Source organism: Hermetia illucens, chromosome 6 (assembly GCF_905115235.1).
Source record: "Hermetia illucens chromosome 6, iHerIll2.2.curated.20191125, whole genome shotgun sequence".
Classification (NCBI taxonomy): Eukaryota; Metazoa; Arthropoda; class Insecta; order Diptera; family Stratiomyidae; genus Hermetia; species Hermetia illucens.
Window position 1 is genome coordinate 71,025,657 of NC_051854.1, and position 14,241 is coordinate 71,039,897.

The window sequence follows — 14,241 nt, forward strand, 5'->3', positions numbered from 1 at the left end:
TCACAGTCGGGTCATCCTCAGAACTATAGAGTGTGATAGGTTGGATGACACTGTGATACGCCTCAGAGACGTCTACAATCTTTAATAAGTCGCTCACGATACGGGTTCCCAGGGGGGGTTCGCAAAGTGCCCGAGAAAGTAGTTCTGACACCTAGCTGGCAGTATACCAACGTCTTAGGTAGCAGCCTTGAGGAAGCGGTTCGGGGAATAGCGAACTGAGCACCAGGACGACAGCTCTCTGCCAACTTCAATGTGGTGATGCGAGCCTAGCTCTGCCAGTTGTGGCGTCCTGGCTGTGTAGTGTGCATTGAACTGGTATTAATAGATCGCTTCGTCTCGAGCGAGCTCTGATCAATCCGCAGCGAGCATTATCCGGCTATTACTATATCGCCAGTCTCCTTTAAGCACGATGCCCTGGTAAGATTTTCAGGAAGGACGAAAGCAATGAAATTCGCAAAATCGATGAAAAGGAAGAGCCGACTGCCTTTAGGTGAAGTACGAAAATGGATCGCTCACCACAGCGCCCAGCGAAAGATGTATCAAGGGCTGAAAGAACCGACCAGACACCGGGACACCCAAATAAAGAAGGGTCTTGCAAAATGATGCTGTTGCCGGTACGGGAACGGCGATTCCAGTATTCCTACTCCGAAAAAAACAGAGAAAATCGTTTGATTTGAGCTGGTACATTGGGTCCCAAGCCGATTGAGAGCGTACTCGACTGTCCTTGGTAGAGGCGAAAGGGAAAGGCTCATCAGGGAATACGCCGCAGTTGTGAAGCGCATCCAAGAAATGAAAAATAGATTGATGGAAGCGGAGGAACTCCTGGACTGCATTTCCTTCTACAGGCGATCATGGACAACAGCGGAAAAGAGAGCCACAGTTCCCTTTAAAGACACTGTAAACACCAGACCGCCTCCTGTAAAGCATATCCTACAAATTAACCTGCATTGAGTTCCCAGCACATTTCACTGTGGAGATTAAAACTGATCTATTGCTAATCAGTGAGCAATAGTGAAACAAGGACCCAGCTTTATGACATCGCCACCTATTAGGTAACGCTATTATCGATAAACCACACGACTTCGCGTTCTTGCCCAATGCCGAGGGGAATCAGGATTTGGTCTTTGTCCGGATTCAGTGTTCTAGAGTATCGTTTCTTAGCGTTTATCTAATACTGAATGAGACAATACTGGACATTCGACGAAAGCTTGATCTCTGGAAGACGCCCTATTGGGAGGAGGGGTGAATCCTGGGGGGGGGACCCTTGAATGGGGCATTCTGTGCGTCGGCGACTCACTACCAATACATCATCTTCAAAGCCGCTGACACTATTGCCTGCTGAGGGGCCCCAGTCGTGGGTCTTTTATGTACTGTCAGACAGCGGAAATAACCGACCTCCGGAAGGGTTGTCTTAGCCTCCGCCATTTGGCACAACGTTTACATGTTTGGGAGAAGGAATGCACCACAATACACAGTACAGATCAGCAAAGAGGGAACTCCGCAGCATGATAAACAAAAGCAAAGCTCATTGCCGGCAGGACTTATTCGACGAGGCCAATGAAAATTCGTAGAGACTCGGTTATAAGTTTGTCGACCTGAAAATCGGGGCCCAGCGGAAACTCTGCATACTTAGTAAAGACCAGATTGGCCGCACTGTACTCTATGACCAGATGGGTTGTACTGTTTCCTGGATATCCCATGATGTCAACAGCGCGGAAGGCATCGATGACTGCCCGATATTCACCATGAAAGAGAGGAAAAGAAAAGTTCTCCCAATCTCTCTCCGACAAGCGAAGAAAAAACTGTTGGAATATGTACATCAGTTGCATCATCTTTGCATCGAATTTAAAGCCGCCTATGACAGCATAGCCAGGGTAAAACTCTACACGGCTATGGGAGAATTCGGTATCCCAGCGAAATTGATAAAACTAACTAGGCTGACTCTGACCAATTTGCGAGGCCAGATAAAAGCAGTAGAATCACTCTCGAGACCATTCAACATCAACGATGGTCTAAGACAAGACAAGAGACCCTATCATCCGTTCTCTTTAACCTGGCCCTGGAGGCAGTGGTTCGGGATGGTGATGTAAATTGGAAAGGCGCCATCCACTTCAAGTTTACCAAACTACTGGCCTGCGCTGACGATATCGACATCATGGGAAGAACAACCCGAGATGTGCAGTCTGCTTTCATCCGGATCGAGCAGGAAGCGCGGGATATTGGGCTGCACATTAATGAAGGCAAAACGAAGTACATGGTGGCAACGTCAGCGCCAAAACCAAAACGAAAAGAACGTACAACATTGAATCGCACTGTTCAAACGAAAACAATGAAGATAAGAGACTACAACTTTGAGACCGTTGAAAATTTCTCGTATCTAGGGTAGAAAATCACAACCGATAACAGCTATGACGATAAAATCCGCCCCACGGTTGTTGGCTGCCAACAGAGCCTATTTTAACTTACAAAAACTGTTCTTGTTTCTGTGCAAGACTATGATCTTGCCAGTCCTCATGTACTCCTCGGAGACTTGGGGTCTTCGCAAAAAAAACTGCGAACTCTTGGCCGTGTTCGAGAGAAGAATCCTCCAAAGAATTTTTAGTTAGTTACCTGGGACTTATCCCCATCTTGTCCTAAAAGATAATCCGGACCCTGCGTCGCAGAAGACGACACATAATCAACCGAAAACCAATAAGTGCAGCAGTGCGCATCAAGTTGTAACAATGATGCCTAATTATAATTTTTATCATGTATTCCTGTGGATAGTTGCCAAATTTTCCTTAAGCCATGTCCTTCTTTGCGGATAAGGGAACGTTTGCTGAATTATATGTATACATGCTTATGCACAAACTGGGTGGCAAAGCCCGTGGATCAAAATTGACTATGGGGAACGATATCCAGAAATAAAGGAAAAAGTGAAACACCGCGCGTACCGGAGGTTTCTGGGAGGGCCTAGAAATGGTTACACTCACGGATTCGTTCAACGGAAGCTCGATTCTTTACGAATCTCCATCCAAACGGGGACAAACTCCCACTCATAAAAATTTTGCTTGCGAACGAATTCTAAGGTCATACGCTGCTTTCTCTGCTTGCTTGCGCTGCTGCTCAAAGAAGTTACACCAACTCAAAACTTACTAAATGGGAAGGTAATTTTAATCACATTAGACGCTCCCCAAAATCTTGTCATATGTTGAAGCACAAGAAATCCAAGAATGTAACTGCGGACGAGTTCTTGAGCGGAATTGGAAATTCTGTCGGACACAACCTGGAAATATGAGCCGACAGGCTACAGATCACTACATTTTACAAGAATATACATCAGAGTACTTAGTAGGAGAAAGAAAGAAGAAAGCAGTTCAAAGGCCAGCAGTGAAAACGCTAAGGAAACACACAACCCATGCAGCAAAGAGAGTAAGAATAGGCTGGGTTATGCCTGGGCTTAGAGAGTAGGTGACAGTGAAGCGGTGCTTTAGATCCTTTGCTTCGGTCAGATTACGAAGGTATGCATCAATTCGAATGACAGGTGGAACAAACGCAGGACTTGCAGCAAGGATGACCACACCAGCAAGGACAATGGAGTTGACACAAATTTCCTACTGTTCAAAAGGAAGGAAGGAAGTTCGAAAGGGAAGGAGGGTGTGATCATCGAACGGAACTGACAGATGAGGCTGGTACAAATCAACCTCAACCACTACCAAGTCGTGCAGGACCTACTGTGGTAAACTATCTACGAAAAAAGCATCTATGCGGTCCATAATTAGCGAGCAATATGGAAATCTTGGTAATAGAGTTTGGGTAAATGTACCGCTTTCACATGCGCAGAGACTCCCCCTTAAATTATACGTAGAACGATCTAGCTCACTGCAAACGTGGGCCTTCACAGTTCGCACTTTGCCGCAAAATTTGGTGTTAGTTTGTATAACAATTTCTGAGAAAAATTCGTGCGACACACACACAGACATATGGGAAACCGATTTTAATAAGGTTTCATTTTACACAAAACCTCAAAAAGTTTCACAGAATGCCGGGTGGATTGTTTAGGTGGGCGACGAAAATCTTTTAGGGAGACACGTTTTCGTGGCCTCCAAAGCCGACATATCCGTAGATGGTACGGCCCGACGAAATGCTACCCTATGGGTGGCAATAGCATGATATGCCATTATGCCAAGAAGTCGGCTGTTTGCCAGTAAACAATCTAACAATTGGTAGAGCAACGAAATGGAAAATTTGCGAATCGCTTATTTGCGGGAAAGGAAGTTTTACAAGAGGCTTAGGAGAAGTGGGTGGCACCGAGACAACTGCGTAGCCGCTTAAAAGAAACCATTTGGAGGAGCAAAAAGAACTGCCTCATGCACTTAACCTCAAACAAGACGGAATATTCTCTACTCGTTGAAAAGGTAGAAGTTAGTACAACTTTCCAAACCCAATAAGGTACCTAGAGATCCAACATCATTCCACCCAATCCGTCTGTTGGATGGAATGAAGAAGGTTATGAAGAGAGTCATCTACAACTGACTTTTACTCATCAGCGAAACCAGTAATGGCTTGTCAGAGCGTAAGAATAGAATTTGTCGCCCCCACTCTATGGTGGATGCAATAAGCATGGCAAAATATGCGCTGAGTTCTGGTAACTGCGGAATGCATCCCAAAAATGCATTTAACTTCGCCAGCTGAGACAGAATTAAAGAGGCGTTGGCTGATATAGGTGTTCCCGGATATTTGACAACTATGGTTGAAAATTATCTCTCAATGGGGACTCTCTGGCACGGTAAAAAACAGGCTCATAAACATTATTCTGCACAGTGGGAATGCTACAAGGCTTCGGGCTAGGTCTGCTGAATTGAAGCTTCATGTATAATGGGGTGCTCGCTCTTCCCGTCTCAGAAAAGACTACGATTTTGGAATTTGCAAATGACCTGGCGGTAGTCGTTACAGAAAAGCACTAACAGTATGTGAAGATTTATAGAACGGAGAGATTGAAAGCGTAAAATGCTGACTAGGCAGAACCGAGCTGACCTTGACAGATGAGAAAGGGTAACAATCTTAATAATGTTCCGTAGAATCTGAAAACGCAAATATAAAGAACAAGCTGCCGAAAGAAGCAGGAATGAGGCAGACGAACGCGGAAAGTAATACTAAATGGTGGTCCCGCGGGACTGGTCTGGAAAGACTGGGTGTGGTTTTTAGTGGGTATGGATCCCCCAACCGCCTCTCCGATAATTTTACACCCCCATGTTCGAACAAAAACAGTATATCTGTTGCTAGACAGTCTTACCTGAAACTCAAAGAAGAAGGGAGAGATTGGTGGGATATATTTAGACAAACTCTCTATGTGCCGAAGGAGCGATAGTGGTGATTATGTGACTAAAAACGCAAATATTACGCCAACAAACACAGTATACGTAAAAGGTATACGTGTACTCCTGCATCTCCTCCCCCTAGATCTCCGTATTAAATACGTTGCAGCGTGCAGTGCCGTCATACTAGGTGAGTCCGGATGCTGGACAGCGAAGTCCTACGGCCGCAGCGACATCCTAGACGAAGTACTTCGGGAAATTTGGGATTCCCCACGGACTATGCCACACAAAAACTGAACTTCACGAGAAACTTTGCTGTAGGCTTTCCAACTAGGGCGAAGTGGAAGACCGGCAGCGTGTTGCAAGGTGATGGCTCAGTATTCTTTACCGATGGATCAAAGATGGCATGTGGACTCGGCGGGGGGTTTTATCGAATACACACAGGTTTCGCCAGTGTATTCCAAGCGGAGGTACTGGCGATATTGGAAGTCTATCGAAGGCTGGAGCGAGATTCGAGTCCCAAGCGTTACATAGTCATTCTTACCAACAGTCAAGTGGCCATCAAGGCCTTTGTTACCCTCCTGTGGGTTCCCGGGCATAGGAACATAGAGGGGAATGAGTGCGCTGACGGATTGACCAGGCGAGGCTCTGTTCTTGGCAGCCCTTCGGTGAATACAGTCGATGTTTCGCTGGCGGCTATCAGGGCGGAGTCTACTCGCAATACCTAGCAGCCGCGGGCCTAAAATGGCGAAGGCTTACGAGCTGTGCCAAGTCAAGGACCCCGCTTATAATAGAGCCCGATCACCAGAGCTCCTGTGCCAGACGCGTGAAAATGCATTCAAGATTACGGCGGTCTGCACGGGGCACTGGCCCATAGGGGACCATGCCGCCTGGCTCGGCATACCCTACAATTCGCATTTCCGAAGCTGCGGAGAAGGAAGGGAAGCCCCACATTCATATAAGTCAGGCCACGAACACTGGGAAAATCATTATTTTCCCTGCTCTTTTAACAGCAGTCACGGTATTAGGAATTTGTGGCATCAAAACAAAGCGGCCACTGATGCCTACCTGCCTACCATGCGAACAGGGGGATAATTGAGACCTGCTTTGATAGCAAGGTAGCTCTCTAAAATTTATCATCTTTCTTAAGATGTTCAATTGGCCAGACGTAAATCGGCTCACGCTGGGGGTGGTCCACCATTATACAACATCTTAATTGTAAATATAATATTCCAAATAGCAGTCATGGAGACTGGTATCCACCATAGATCAAATTAGCTACCAATCGACACTATGCTAGTGACTTTAACGGCTCACAGTAGCGTTTAAAATCATGTGCGTTTTATATGTTTTATAAATTTATAAAAGGAAATAGAATTTTTTATCTTGAAGTTCTCATATAACCTTACTCAAAGAAACGTACTTCTCTGGAAATTTTTATTCGAAAAATGTATAACTTTCAAATCATTTCTTCAGAAAATTCAGAAAATTTGATTTGCACCCTTTAAATCCAATAAATTTCAGCTCGTTTCAAAGATGTTATTACCCTGCTCATATCCTTGGGTTATTTTCCAGGCCTCGTACAGATACATGCATTTTCAGATAAAAGGCGCAAACAAGAATTCAAAGTAATGTCACAAAATTTCAGTCCAAGAACAACAAATTTTCAGAATTCAGCCTTTCTCCTTGTGTTTCGGTTCCATCCGCGAACTTGCCCTTTAAACATTTTCAATGTAAAGGTCTGAAGTGGAATGGAAAGGTGCTATAATGACTTACCTTTTTGCCTTGTGTTTCTTTTCTTACTTCAATAAACATGACAGAAATAGATTTCCAGGACATAAGCAAGAAGATATTTGATATGCATACGGATAATACGAGGTAGCCCCCGGGCTGTGCGTTTCGAACAGGGAATAGTAAACTAAGCGTGAAGGCAAGGATATATTGTAGAGGAAGGGAACATGCGGATTGGGGTTGAGAATGCTGATCAGCAAGGATGATAGCTTCGAAAGAAAACAAAATCGAAAATAAGTTGGTGAAATCTTCCTGGAAATGTGAATATCCTGCCTCTAAGCATATACCTATAGCGGCTCAAATTTCTTAGTACATTTTGCTCTACTTCCAGAAGTGGGAAATGAATTTTCCCATTGTTTTCTGTTATTATTACAAAATTTTCGAGTTTGAAGTTAAACTAAAAGGATAGACTCCTGGTTCACATCATTTCAACCGTTCCTATAAAAAAGTCTCCTTTTTACGTTCATTACCCGCACCCATTCCAATCGGGTCGCGTCTCCTGAAGTCAATCATAAAATATTACTGCCACATAATCCAGGAACAACATCACGGAGCAATTTCAATTGAAGCCCCATCTCTGCACCGGAGACAATGGCCAAGTTTGGAGCTACCCTGCTGTCGTTGGAAATCAATTTGAGAATATTGTCACCTTGTTGTCGCTCCTGTTTAAGTTGAATTAAAATTCAATTAAAACTGAAAGATTCCACAACTCCAATACGCCTCGATGCTCGTACGCCATAAGGGAAAGACATTGCCCCATTGTTCTCCTCCATTCTTCGTCCTAAATCAAAGCAGAAAAAAACAAAAAGTTTAAAGGCATTTTCTTTAATTTTTCTAGCAAGTAACGGACAATGGAAAAATTTCACCCTAACATTCCTTCGACAGTCCTACAGGAGTCGGGAACTATGGTGCGCCCATGGGCTCAACGGTAGGACATCCTCCGGTTTTTCTCCGCTGTGTCTATTCATCAGCGTGGCACTGCCTGCCCCTGCTTGTGTTTAAGATACTTTCCTTTGGGATCCCGTCTCATCAGCCGGTTCGCTTAATTCCTCGTAGATGAATTAAATTTGATTGAAGTTTTCTTTTTGTACTTGTGAGAAAATGAAAGCTTTCTGTCTAATTTAAGGAGCAAAGGCTGCCAGGATATTTTAAGATGTCCGCTACTTAAAAGAGTAGAGAAATCTCTTGGAAAAAATCTGGATTTTTTGCGTGATTTGAGATTAAATTAAATTCAGATCTCAAATTTGAATTCATTTCTTTGGATATCTGTGCCTTTTAATTACGAAAAGTATTATCCTTTTCAATTTTGAATTGGGTTTAATGACACTTACAAATTTTTGTTGCCGGACTCTGGTGTCCTTAATTTGTGTTATGCTTTGTAAGAATTCATATTACAGTTAAGACCGGGGGGGGGTGGCGGTGCCTGAGTGCCAGCATCAATCTATCCAATTATTTCATAGAATTAAGTTCTCTGAAGGAGAACCAGGTAGTCACCAGTTGGACCTGAGAAACCTTAGTTACCAGGGTAATGTTCGCGACCTCCTCGCGATTACCTTGCACTTAATGAGTTGCATCAACTGTCCTTCCACCTGGTTGTACCGTAGACTAGTTAAATTTAGCATGAAAGGATGAAACCAATTTTTGCCTGCCGTCGCCTCCAGCTTTTGACTGAACATCACATCTCCCTAACTCATATATATGACATCCCTCGCGGAAAATATCGTGGTAGGTTTTTACCTCAGGTAACAAGCTAGCTTTGATGGCCATCAGATTGCCACGCATGGTTAGTTCCGTTCATTTGGAGTCCTCGACTTACATCGTATTCCCAACTTTTAAGTTCTTGTTATGCTCTCGAATCTCATGCTTAACTTGTTATCGCAAGTCGTCGATAACCTCTCCTTCTCCAGTAACTTCACTACCGTAGCGATGGAGTGTTTTAAGTCAAATGCCTTACATTGTACTGTTCCCGCCTCGATACTTATGGTTTCAAGAAAGCGCATCAAACAAAAAGATGGACGATGGGATTCCCTTATTTCTGGTTCTACCTCTAATTCAGACAAACTGTTAGCCATATCGTACTCAATAGGTGGAGCCTTTTCGAGAACTTGGGCGAGTAAAGATGAGACTCGTTTGGATTTGTTTTTGAACTTAGATGATGAGCCCTCAAGTGTTTTAGCTAAGCTTTGAGCTAACTGACGATCAATGATCTGCCAATTACGCTTCTTATGCAAATACTTAAATAATCGCTGGCATATCTTTTCCAAAGGTCAAAGGGTAGTATAGGTCCCAGGGCGAAACGCGGATTGGTACCCACGATGGAGCATAAAACCTGGGAAATGCCTGCTGAACTAACAACAACAGCTCTACTACCAAACCCTATCTCCACCCCCACGTGGTGACCGCTGGGAGCTATTTCGTAACGAAAAGCTGCAGACAGAGAAGGATGAAGGCGAGTCTCCGGCGCCTAAAAACGGGACAAACTGTACCAACTGGTCCTCCAGGTTGGGGGGTTGGGTAGGACTGACAACCCTACACGGAAAACCGATGTTACGGAGCCACGGACAGGATGGACTTTACAACGACTCAGCCTTGATGAATGTCAGAACATATAATGGGGCCAATATAGACTCGGATCACTATCTTTTTGGCATGGTGCTCCGAGCTCGAATAACAATACCACCTAGAATCCCCTCTGACAATCAAGTGAGAGTGAACACTGAAGCCATCCACAACACAACCCTCCGCGACACCTATAAGAGGGAAATGGATGCCGCAATAACTGCAGTCAATAGAGGACCTGGAGATGAAGCATCAACAAATGATCAATCACCTGAAGAACGTTATCATCGATACGGTCTCAAATATACCTGGCCCCAGCTGCAAAAGGAGTCGGAAGCTGGTTTGACGATGAATGTAAGCTAGCAACGGAACGGAAGAATGCCGCATACCGACTAATGTTGCATTCTCAAAGAACGCGGGCACGCGTGGAGACTTATCACGAACTCCGACGAGCGGAGAAGCGACTTCACAGACGGAAAAAGGAAGCCTGGGAGAACCAACAAGTCCGTGGACTACAAAAGTACAGGGAGCAACCGCACCAGGCGCGGAAGTTTTACCAACAAGTCAACAGGATGAAGCCTTATACACCTCGATGCTCATCCTGGCGAGACAAAGAGGGAAATCTGATTTCCGACAGAATGGGCATATTGGAGTGATGGGTTGAGTACTTTGATGAGCTACTGAACAACCAGAACATCGGCGTGTTGGAGGTCACGCCAACTGAAGACGACGGAAAAATACTGAAACCACCAAGTTTAGGAGAAACAGTCCGTGCAATCCATCGGCTTAAAAATCATAAGTCGCCAGGAGCCGATGAAATTACAGCTGAATTGGTTTAATATGGAGGCGAGCAGTGACACCAAGTGGTTCATCAACTTGTGCTCAAGGTATGGGACAGCGAATCAATGCCTGACGATTGGCAACGAGGCATTATCTGTCTCATACATAAAAAGGGAGATATCCCACAGTGCAACAATTATAGAGGTATCACGTTGCTGAGTACCATCTATAAGATATTCTCCTCTATCTTGCTAGGCCGGATAGCCCCATATGCCCAGAACATCATTGGCCCATATCAAAGAGGCTTCACTCCAGGCAAATCAACAACAGATCAGATTTTCTCTCTGCGGCAAGCGATGGAAAAACTGTTATGATATGGACAACAGTTGCACCATCTGTTCATCGACTTTAAAGCCCCCTATGATAGCATAGCCAGGGTAAAACTTTACACTGCCATGAGAGAATTAGGTATCCCGACGAAATTAATAAGACTGACTAGGCTGACCCTGACCAATGTGCGAGGCCAGATAAAAGCAGCAGGATCACTCTCAAGACCGTTCGACATCAACAACGGTCTACGACAAGGGGATGCCCTATCATGCGTCCTCTTTAACCTCGCCCTCGAGAAAGTGATCCGTGATGCTGAGGTAAATACAAGAGGTACGATCCTATTCAAATCCACCCACTTACTGGCCTATGCTGACGATATCGACATCATGGGAAGAACGACCCGAGACGTACACTCTGCTTTCATTCAGATCGAGCAGGCGGCGCACAATCTTCGGCTGCACACCAATGAAGGCAAGACAAAATATATGGTGGCAACGTCAGCACCGAAGACGAATCAACCAACAACATCAAACCTCACTGGTCAAACACGAAGAAGAATAAGGATAGGAGAATATGACTTTGAGACCGTTGACAATTTCTCCTAAATCACAACCGATAACAGCTACGATGATGAAATTCGCGCACGGTTGTTGTCAGCCAACAGAGCCTATTTCAGCCTGCAAAGACTGTTCCGCTCGAAACGTCTCACCATAGGGTCAAAGCTCTTACTGTACAAAACTATGATCTTGCCAGTCCTCATGTATTCCTCGGAAACTTGGGTTCTTAGCAAGAAAAATTGCGAACTCTTGGCCGCGTTCGAGAGAAGAATCCTCCGAACAATTTTTGGCCCCCTACATGAGGATGGGCGCATACACAATGAGGAAATCTGTGAGCGATACCATGACCGTCCGGTTGTGGATAAAATCCGGTTGAATAAGTTACGGTGGGCGGGTCACTTGATTCGTATGGATGAGGATGATCCCACCCGGAAAGTCTATAAGGGCAATATCTATGGTAGAAAAAGAAGACGAGGCAGACCCTGCCTAAGATGGAGCGATGGCGTAGGTCAGGACGCCAGACAGCTTTTAGGGATATCGAATTGGTGGACCTCGGCGCAAAACCGGGATGTCTGGAGTTCCTTATTAAGGCAGGCCTAGACCGAATACCGGTTGTTGCGCCGTTTTGAAGTTTTTGATTTGCAGCCAACGTTTGTGGCTGGCGAATCCTTGTCTACCCCCGTTCTTGATGGAAATAACAGACATCTCTAAATGGTGAGATTCGGTGGATGGTGCCGCTAACGAGTGAACATCGTGACATTGTTGACACGATGTATATGTGTTATAATATATTCAAGTGCTTGGACTTTTTTTAACATTAGAGTCTGGTGATTGCTTTACAACCGGTTTAACAGTCGTTACGGCTTGTCATAGTTCTTCTGATAGGCCCAGAGTTACTTTGCACGTCGCGAAGTTCACTTTGAAGCATTGTTGGCTTCTTGACCTAGCCACTGATCTACACCACATAACTTTAGGGCGACCCACTCGTCGACTATTTCAGGCTCGATTCCACGGTACAACTCGCAATGGAGTTCCCCATCCTTTCTCAATGTGGCACTTGTCAGTTACCTCTACTGCTTTATTTGAACAGCGTTACAGGAGATGCGTAGGACAAGGACCGTTTTCCTGGAGAAGAACCACTGCACCATATATTATTGTGGCAATCCAGTAAACCATGTGCTCGGAGTAGGTTTCATAGTCAGCCAAAAAATGAAACTTGCTGTTGTTGGCTTTGAAAACATAAGCGAAAGACTATCCACTGAACGTTTGTGAGGCAACTTTAGAAATATAAGCCTCATTAACATTTACACCCCTACAGAGGGGACTGAAGAGGCTGAGATAGATACCTTCCACGGGGCAGTTGAGCGGACCCTCGAAACCGAGATTTTAACATTCAAGTAGAGACAGAGCCCGTATTCAGGCAATACGTTGGTCTCTATAGCTTGCATAAGGATACCAATGATAAAGAACTGTCGATTATTCAACTGGCAGTGTCACCCGAAATGGTTGTTTGTTAGATGGAAAAACCTGAAAACCTACCTAAACTAACAAACGTTGACTTCCCAAACAGGACCATTTTCAATTAAATTGACCACATGTGAATTGTACGTCGATGACCTGATGAATGTCAGAAGATATAAGGGGGCCAATATAGACTCGGATCTCTATCTCGTTTGCATGGTGCTTCAGGCGCGAATAACAACACCATCCAGAGTACAACCCTCCGTAACACCTATAAAGGGGAAATGGATGCCGCAGTTGCCACAGCTAACAGAGGTCCCGGAGATGAAGCATCAACCACCTGAAGAAAGTTATTATTGATACAGCCACAAACATACTTGACCCAAACGGTAAGAAAAGTCGGAACAGCTAGTTTGCTGATAAATGTAAGCTAACAACAGAATGGGAGAATGCCGTATACCCAGTAATATTGCATTCTCAGAGAACGCAGGTACACGAGGAGACTTATCAGCGGAAAAGCGCTTATGAGCGGAGAAGCGCCTTCACAGACGGAAAAAGGAAGCCTGGGAGAACCAACAGATCTGTGAACTCGAAAAGTACAGGGAGCAGCCGCACCACGTGCGAAAGTTTTACTAACAAGTCGGTGGGATAAGGATTCATCCTTGATGCTCACTCTGCCGACACCCAGAGGTAAATCTGATTTCCGAGAGAATGAGCATATTGGATCGATAGGTTTAATATCTTGATGAACTGCAGAACAACCAGAACATCGGCAAGTTGGAGGTCCCACCAATTGATGACACCGGGCAATACAGCCGCCTCCAAGCATAGAAGAAACGGTCCGTGTATTTCATCACAGCGGAACTGCTTAAATATGGAGGCGACCTACTGCACCATGCGGTTCATCGATTGATGCCAAGGTGTCGAATAGTGAAACAATGCCTGACGACTGGCAACATAAAAAGGGAAATATCACGCAGTGCAGCAATTATAACCATCTTAGCCACATTCGAGAGAAGAATCCTCCGAAGAATTTGGCCCTCTAGATAAGGATGAACGATTTTGTAGCCTAAACTGGACACTCGGGATGGCGAGAGAGATCTGTATCGACTTGCTAAAAGCCGTGATGAACGGACACAGGATATCGAACATTTCTGTTGTGTTAATGATAAAAACGGTACTTTGCTTACCAACCGTCGAGCCGCAACGGATAGATGGCGAGAATACTTCGAGCAGATTTCAACTGAAGAATTTGCTCATCCTCCACTTCCACAATCATTGCCGACATTTGGAGCAGTTCCACCAGTCAGCGCAACTGAAGTCGAGGAGGCAATAAAACAAATGAAATCGGGGAAAGCAACAGGACCTGACGACATCGCATCTGAGCTCTGGAAAGCGAAGAGCTGGGACCCAACACTGTGGCTCAGTGAATTCTTTAACCGGGTTATTCAGGAAGGAAGAACACC

General features: G+C 44.9%; 1 long non-coding RNA gene across 4 annotated transcripts; it reads right to left on the reverse strand.

Annotated features, from left to right (window-relative positions):
* Window positions 1-6,806: 6,806 nt before the first annotated feature.
* Window positions 6,807-8,308, reverse strand: LOC119659940. Of its 4 annotated transcripts, XR_005250391.1 has the most exons (5): window positions 7,939-8,308; window positions 7,612-7,869; window positions 7,376-7,485; window positions 7,074-7,297; window positions 6,807-7,013 (listed from the first exon to the last, which is right to left on the reverse strand). It is a non-coding gene; the product is annotated as an uncharacterized LOC119659940 (long non-coding RNA). The 4 variants fall into 4 exon arrangements; XR_005250389.1 differs by having other exon boundaries at window positions 7,074-7,485; XR_005250390.1 differs by having other exon boundaries at window positions 7,376-7,869.
* Between the last annotated feature and the right edge of the window lie 5,933 nt (window positions 8,309-14,241).